We start from the raw sequence: 9,127 nt of genomic DNA on the forward strand, positions 1-9,127 counted from the left end.
GGACTGAATGAACTGATGAGGATAATTATAATTTTTATGACTTTTGTTTGAAATATTGTTGATTTTTTAATGTTTTGCTTTGTTTTCTCGGATTTAAGGATATCTTTTTCTCTTATTCTAACTATGACTTATAGCAATTTGGAGAAATTATACATTTGTGAGTAGAACTGAAACATTTATCTATTTCTCCTTGCCTGATCCCTCCAGAATTTGGAAACTCTTTGTGAGTGAGTATGGTTATTTCATGGCAATATAGTTATTTGCATAAATTCAATACGAATCTGTTCTCCTCATAACAGGACACATTGGTTATATCACATTGGAATGTCATATTTGAGAGAAACATACAGACTTGGATATGACAAGACAGCTTTTCAGGAACAAAGATTGGACTTTCTGGAATAGAGCCACTTGGAAATTTTGGCCTGGTACCTTGTTTACAAAGATTCCAGCAATCTTATCTTGTAAGCAAGGCAGCTTGCTTATCTTGCAGGTGCAAGGAATCTTGAAATATTTTGGGGGACCTCGAGAAGAGAGGAGTCCACTCAAATCTGTAGGTACTGCAGGCAAAATCTGATGGCAAATCCTTGGCTTGGCTTTTCTGGCCTCAAGAGGTCTTTAAAGTTCAATCTGAGATTCCTCATAAAAAATTCCAGTAAAGCAGATTTAAGAGCCTATGTGATCAATTGCTAGTCTTGCTGCACTTTTGTAAGTAATTGGGCCAAGTTTTTTGGACCTAAACTTATTTTGCAAACCAGTTAGTCTTAATTTGGCTATCTGTTATAAAAATAAGGGTGATGTTAGAGAGAAAATTATATTTCAGTAAACTATAATACACATTTGTGATATTAGATCCTAGTTCTGTTAACTGTCTTTGAGGTTTTTTTCTACCTGTGAACTAGACTGGATCCTGAATTCTTCTCCTGAAATATCTGGTTACAAATCTCCAAACTAATGTTTTCAATTTTTCCCTCATTTTCATCTAGAATCATTGAAAATTGAACCTGTCCTTTTTCCTGAAGCCTTGCAAACTGAAGCTGAACAACTTGATATAAACTTAAGAGAGATTCCTGTTGCTGTGTAAGCTGTAAGCCACTCAGAAAGATACCTGAATGCCCAATGACATCATCAGAGACATTCCAAGCTGCAAAAGATGCTTTGACTCTGACATCTAGAAATCTTCTTGATTGGCTGCCCCCTAGATTCAGGAACTAGTTTATAATTTGCTCCAACCATTAACCTTGTTTTTCTTTTTATTTCCATAGAAATACTTATTAAATACCCGATTGTTTGCTTCCAAAATATAAGCCTAACTTTGGGAGCCCAGCTGCATCACAGTCTTCAAAAATGAATTTAATTGGACTGATCTATTACCAGGACTAAGAAATGTGTTCAGTGAGATGAAACAATCTACCCCTCAGCTTCTGGAATATGAAACTTCTTAAAGTTTAAAAGGACTGTGAAACTTAAAAGTTTTAAAGGTAGGACTAGGGAGGACGGAATTGGCTACCCCAACATGTGTCTCTTTGGCATGAGGATTATTTTGGGCTGGTTACTTTTAAAAACTGCAGGCAGGAAAGAAACTGAAAAGTAGAATTTACTTACCCTTTGTTAAGAGATATTTGCATTGTAAAGGAAATCTCCATCTGTAAAGGTGTCTCCCTCTCTGTACCAGGAAGAAGGGGAGATGATCTTATCTCTAGAAACTCTCATCAATGTGGAAGGCAAGGACTTAAATCTGAATAATAATCTTATTCTTGTTTACTGTGCTTTTCTGGTAATCTCCCATAACTGACTCCCCCTACCTTCAACATCCTCCTTTGTCTTTAGCTGAGGATGGTATTTAAGGTGAGAGCTTCTGCCATTTTGGCAAGTTGCTCAGCTTGCCTGAGCCTCTCCCATGTATACATGTTGTAAAGCTTTGTTTAATTTTCTCCTGTTGTTCTGTCTCATGTGAATTTAATTTGATGTCCAGCCAGAAGGACCCAGAGTGGGTAGAGGAAATGTCTCCCTTCCCTACACAGACATTGTTATCATCATACATAATATTTTGTGTTACCACAGCAGATTTAATTTTTGAAGTATTTCCAAACCTATTCTCTTATTTGAATCTCATAACAACCCTATAAATCAGGGAGGGAAAATGTAGAATATGTTGCTTTTTTTCCCCTGAGATGAGGAAATTGAGGTACCAAGCAACTGAGTGACTTAGGTGTTTAAGAGCTTTAGAATCAGGGAGACCTCCTTTTGAATCTTATTCTACCCGCTACTAGCCCTGTGACTAGCAAGTAACTTAACCTGTCTGTGCCTCTATTTCCTCATCTCTAAAATGAGAATAATAATGGATTTATCTCATAATGTTGTGAGAAGTCAAAGAATTAGTACTTGTAAAGCATTTATAACAATGCCTGGTAAATAAGAACTAGTCATTTTTATGGTTGCTTTTACTCTCTCTCCCCCTAATTAGTCTTATTTTTTCCCTCTTTCCCCATGCTTGGTATAGTACTTGATACATAGAAGGTGATCAATAATATTTTGTTGAATGAAAATGCTATAGGAATTCAGAATAGAAGGAGACCATGAGACAAGGACAAGGTCTAGAAGGTTTTATGAAGGCGGTGGGGCTTGAGTTGGCCTCACAGATGGATAGAATTTGAATATGTGACAAAAAACACATTGGTATTTTTCCAGGAGGCAAAGAGAGATTATATATTATACATATACTCCTAGATTGTATATTATACGTTTACTCTTGAATTTAACAAATTCTACATTATATTATTTAATTTCCTCCATTTCTAGTTAATTAATGGCAAAATCTGTTCAAAATACACTATAAAATGTAGCTTTAAATTACACTAATATCTTGTGTTTGATGTAAATTTCAGTTTACATAATCAGAAACCAAACTGAATTCATCATCATTATAAGACATGGAAAGAAATCAAACCAGACAGCTTGAGGGTTGTTGTTCAGCTGCAGTATAAGAAATGACCCACAATAATTTCACAAAGAACGTTCATTTTATCTAAATTTTATTTTTGCTGAGTGAGTCCAACTACAATTCTGTTTCCTGTAGTAGCTTGGGGTTATTTTTTATAGTCTCCAGGCAAAACCTCTATGTTTAATCTGCCTGGAGTGAAACTTCTTCAACCACCAAAGACACAGCTGGGTTATTAGTATGTTTTTCACTTATCACTTGCTACCAGCCCTAGAGTATCTTGATTTCTTTGTTCTCCAAATATTTGCCATTGCCAGTGGGGGAGCATTAAGCACATTGTAACATAATTCATACTGAATGTTCTTCAGAAAGTAAAGAGGGTGGGTTGTTTTTCTCTCGCTCTTTTTAACTCTATTTGTAGCCCTTCCCACAGGATGTCATAATATCCAAACAAAAATGAAAAAGCATAGGGAACCAGCTGAAAATTTGATCTCTATGATGTTGGTGTCCAGATCATGTACTCACATAGTTTCTTTGAGGGAAAGTCTTATTAAGAACAGAATACTCTGGGCATATTTTTAAAAGGCTGATTTCCCCTTCCCCTTGCCAGAAGCATGAAGGGATTTTTCTCTGATCTTCAGAAAACCTGGTAGGGCTCCTGGTAAAACCCATGGAGGTGTTCCCCCACCCCCAACCCCAAGACTGGGCCCTCCTGGAGCTTTTAACTCTCAAACTTGTCCACACTGAGTCTCTAACAGTGCATCAGTTGTGGATTACGTTTTCCTGTGCCACTTATTCTTGCAGAGCTTTCTGCTCCTGGGCTTCTGCTTGGAGAAGCTCTGATTCTCTGTGTCTGCTTGTCCGTCTCTTCAATTTTAGACACAGTGGTTTGCCCAAGACCTCAGTCCTCTGATGGATCTAAGAAGAGTTGTTGATTTTCTGTTTGTTCAGCTTTTCATTGTTGTGTGAACAGGGAGAGATGACTTCCGAGCTCCTTACATGCCAGACCAGAAACCAGAAGTCCAAATTTCCTTCTAAGCTATTTCTTCACCTTGACTCAGCAGCCACTGTCTTTGTTCAGGCCACTATCATCTCCTTTGCAGATTGCTGCAACAACCTTTATACTGCCTCCTGCATGATCTCTCTTACATTCACTTATTTATTCAAATAAAGCATTTACTGAACACTTTCTGTGTGTTAGGCACAAACTAAGACCATTAATAGTGTAGCTGGAGTACCAACTTCTAGAATAAAATTATCTCAATTCCCTTCCTAAAATCCCTCACTCACTCCTCATGAGCAGCAGATTCAAGCCCAAACTCCATAGAACAGACCCCAGTACCCCTCACTCTATGAATCTGTCATCTATTTCAGACCCATCTTTCATCTCCCACACTGTGGTCCCTGAAAACACATCATCATGATAACCCATCTTCTGTGCCAACGCCATTTATTCTTTTGCCTGGAATGCCCTTTCTCTTTGTTGACTAATGAATCCTTCTGATTCTTCAAAGCTCAGCTTAAAAATTAGTGAGCTCTTGCCTGAAGGGCATTCTCAAAGGAAAGATGACTAAAGGATGGCTGTAGCTCTCTGATAAGCTCAGTCTTATTTTAAATGAATACTTTAAATTTTGATAAAATATATGTTCATTACATAAAACTGAAAATAGGAAAAGTAGAGCAAAGAAGAAAACAAAAGATACCCAATGAAAAGTGCTGTTGACATTATGAAATGCTTTCTACCATCGTCTTTGTGCTGAAGTTGATGATGCACTCTTAATCCTCAACGTTTCTCAACAGTAGTAAAGACTTGGTACTCATAATTTTCAGTGACTATGTAATATTTCTTGTGTGTATGTACTGTAATTTGTTTAACTCTTCCCATGTTGTTGAATGTTTTAATCGTTTCCAATTTTTATTATGAATTATGCCATGCTGAGTACCTATGTGCGCAAAGCTTTGTCTGCATTTCTGTTCATTTCTTTGTGAGAGATTCTTCAAAGGTGACTACTCAGAAAAGAAAAGAAGACTTTTAAGACTCTTGATATATTTTACCCAATTGTTTTACAGAAATAGTAGACAACCCTCCCACCTGTGGTGTTAGGGTTCATGTTTCATAGCAGAACAATTCTTAACTAGAATTGTGTTTCTTTTAAAATATGTTTGCTCATTCTGTTTTTTCAGGATCTGGTTTTTATATTTTAACTTCTTTCTTTATTAGTTTAGTTGAACTCTTTTGTGCATGTTTACAGACTAGTTGTGTTTCTTCTTCTATCACCTAAGTTAGAATCAACCAGCCTCAAGGTATAGAATTGAACATGGTGATATAGTTAGAAGAGTCATTCACTTCACTTGCTGATCGATTTGAGCTATTATTTAAGCTCTTACATAAAGCTATTTGTCAGATTAAGTTCAGTCTTTTCAAAAACGTGTAAAGAAACACATAAGGAAGGATTAATTCACTCAACATTAATTGATAGGCTATTAAGTACCATTACTAGAAATGGTATACAAAGATAAATTAAACATATGTTTTGCCCTCAAGACACTCACAGGTTACATCATAAATCTTACAAAACAGAGTGATATCTGCCAGAGAAACGGAAACTCAGAGCTCATTGTACACTCAGAGGAGAGGATCTAACCCCTTCCTATGGAGCAGAGAAGTCAGAGAAAGGCAGGAGACTTGAATGGAATACTAGGAGGGAGAAGGAGCTTAACAGGCAAAAGGTGACACAGGCACGCCACATAAAGAGTCACTTTGTCCAGCAGATCTCAGTTATTAAGGGACCTGTCTTCATATGAACAGTTGAGATTGGTGAGATTGGAGAATAAGGTGCATTAGGGAATTATAAGAGCCAGGAGCAGTTAGTTTGAGGTCAAACTATGAAGAAGCTTATGTGTATTAATAAGGAATTTGAAATCATCCTATTTTTTAAAGAAAGGTACTATTATCCTCATTTTGCAGATGAAGAATTGGAGGTGTAGAGAGGTTAAGTGATTTGCCAGGTCAAGCTGTTAGGAGGTGAAAGAATTTGAACTCATCTTATCTGACTCCTGAAACAGGGCTTTTCCACACAATTCTGTAATGCTTCCTGTTATTCCACTCGTCCTCACCATACCCATATGAAATATGCACCAGGAACTGTTCCAGGTGCTAAAGATTGCAGGAGGGGAACCAGTTCTGTTCTCTTTGCCTGTATCATGCACCCATGGCACACACACACACCCCCCCCCCCCGACCCCCACATCACATAGTCACCAAGAGAAGAAAAGCTACTCATCTACCTGGCAAAGAAAAGAGCTGCAGGGGATGGTGCAGCGGGTGTTGGGAGTTCATCATATTTTATTTTAGGCTCAGAACCAGAGTATATATTCATCGCCAACAAGAATGCTAAGCACACCTTTTCTTATCTTCCCACAGGCTAGCATGGCCTCAGAAAGCAAGGGTTACAAAAGCATTTTTCTTCTTTACACCCACATTGATAAAAGAGAATTCTTATCAGATAATTAGCCTTTGTAAATTTGAATGAGAGAAAGAAAACTACTTTTTCCTCTGGTCTTCAGGGGAAGCATTCTGTCCCTTATTAAAGACCCATTGTTTGGGAAGTTTTGGCCATGATCTAGAAAACCAAATCCTGTTTCCTGACACCATCCATGTAACCAAGTTTTCATTTCCATCTTTTTGATCTTCTTCACTTTCAATGTCCTGGTCTCTAAAGTTAAAGAAAACCTGAAAATACCATCTGCGTTCTTAAGACCTATTGTTTCCTTCTCGTGCTTCAAGGTTACTGGAGATATTCTGCAACTTTGTTCAGTTCCTATTAGTTATTCCCATATGAATCAGCAGAAGCAAGGAGCTGAAAGGTTTGATAGGGAAGAAGTCGGCTATATTTTGGCAGGCTCTCTGCTGGATAGCAGCTCATAAAGCACAAAGCCAGTCGGTGAGATTTCTGCGTAGACACATCACAAGGGCATGAGGTGCCCTCTCCAGAATACACTGGAATTCATTAAGCACTCTTTGGAGGTGGTGTTAACGTTCACCCCAGGATGTGAGGCACGTGAAGTCTTCTTATTTTTATGCAGCTTGTTTATCCCTCAGTAGATGCTCATTAACCCTTCGACAGAAACCCAGTGCCGGTCATAGAGATTTAGTGGCATGGAATTTCTTTACTTTCACCTTTAAGTTCTTGACACGACAATCCTTTTATTTTTATTTGATTTAATTTATTTTACATTTATAAAATACACTTAAATAATTTATATTTGTTTTATTTTTATTTTATTTCCTTTGACTCCTCATTGATTCTTTATAATCCCTCTGTGCGTCATTTCCCTTTTCCTCAAATGGTCACTACTGCATGCATATTGGGGAGGACCTGAGAAATGCCGGCAAGAGCTTTGGGCATTGATTATTAATTTGTACTAGCTATGTGGCTGCTCAGATTTTTAAAGAAAATATGAAGTACAGAACCTTGAATTGCATATTCTAAAAATCTGCCTCTTTTCATCTGAGATATAATAATCAGCATGATAAAGTAACTTCATCAAAGGCACAGTTAAGGATTTACGTGTGATAGAATAAGTTTCTAGAACTAGATGATTCTCAAATTATTCAGAATAACCTTCAAAATTAAAGAACACACGTCTAATATTTAAAGGAAAGATATTTGTTTTGTCTAGCAGAGTTCAGATACTGACTATGCCATTTTATATGGGTAAAGATATAATGTTGATTACCAAGGTAAGCCAGAGACAAATAAGGACAATTATGGGAAATTTCTTCTGATATATAAATATATAAAATGAGATTTGATTTTCTGCTTTGTAGCTTGAAGCCATATACGTAAAAATCTTTTGAAAGATTTATTGATCCTTCTAGGAGAGAGTAATTTTCCCCAGAAACTAAGAAATAGGACCTTCTGTTTATTGTGGGGAGAACATCTGTTAATTATGGGGTTTTTTTTCTTAATTCAGGGATCTTTAAATGAACAAAAAGAAGGCATTAACCAATAAGAGAAACATTAAGACATCAATAGATAAATGAGCAAAGAACCTGACTAGAAAATACACAAAAGAGGAAACATTGCAGGAGAAATCGGGAGGAAAAAAATAGTGGTTAAAAGTTATTGGCATAATTACTCAGGGAGAAAACTGCATTTTGTTCAGCAGAAAGCTGATAGGCCATTTCAGGTTGTGAAAAGACAGCTCTAGGACATGGCCCAATGGAAGGGAGAGGGGCCTATGGGCCTCTGAAATGCCCGGGATGAGGGGCCCAGGACTCCAGGAGAGAGAGGGGTGTGACACGGTGTGGTCTGGAAGAGGCAGGACCAGCAAGATGTAGGAAGCTGGAATCCAAAAAAAGGATCAATGAGAAGTTCCCAGGAGCAAGAGTGGCTACACTCTTTTACGAACAGAGCTGTCTAGTATTTAATTTTTAGGTTATTTGCCATGCTGAGAGGTTTGTTTGCTTCTGAGTTCCATCCTCCTTTGCTGTTGCTGGTATGAAGAGTGTTTTAGAAAAATTAAGAGAAAAGGACGGAGTGATGAGTGAGTCACTTGAGGTGAGAAAGAGCAGAGACAGAATTCTGTTGATTCAGAAAATTGGAACAAGAAGTGACTAAAAGGAAAATAAGCCCCTCAAATCTCCAGACGTGTCTCAGTGGACACAGGGTTTCCACCACCCAAAGGAATGGAAGCTCCTTTAATTTAAACATAAAGGAACACGGTGAAACCAGCCAGGAGGAGAACTTGCTGACATCCCCGCGGCTAACATGAAGGTAACAGGTTCTTCCTCAAAAGAATAAAAGACTTACAGATTAAAATAAGCAGTAGGTACTGTTTTAGCTACCAAATCAGGGAGGAAAAATATTAATGATGAGCTAGAGTCTTGCCATTTCCTACATATATCATTGAAGGCAGTGTAAATTGGATGGATCCTTTAGAAAAGCAACTTAGCAATTATATATCAAGAGATATAAATATGTCAACATGCATAAGCCAGTAATCCCACTGAGGGACTAGACGCTAAGAAAATTATCCACATATGGAAATGGCCTCATTGTTATTTACACAAGTTAATAATTGGAAATGACGTATTTCAAGATAACTGTTTGATTCCACTGAGTTGCCCTGCTTTTCTTGCGAATCCCACTGAAATTGCCAAAGAGAATTTTTTTTTTTAAA

The sequence above is a fragment of the Equus caballus genome, chromosome 17 (assembly GCF_041296265.1).
Source record: "Equus caballus isolate H_3958 breed thoroughbred chromosome 17, TB-T2T, whole genome shotgun sequence".
Taxonomy (NCBI): domain Eukaryota; kingdom Metazoa; phylum Chordata; class Mammalia; order Perissodactyla; family Equidae; genus Equus; species Equus caballus.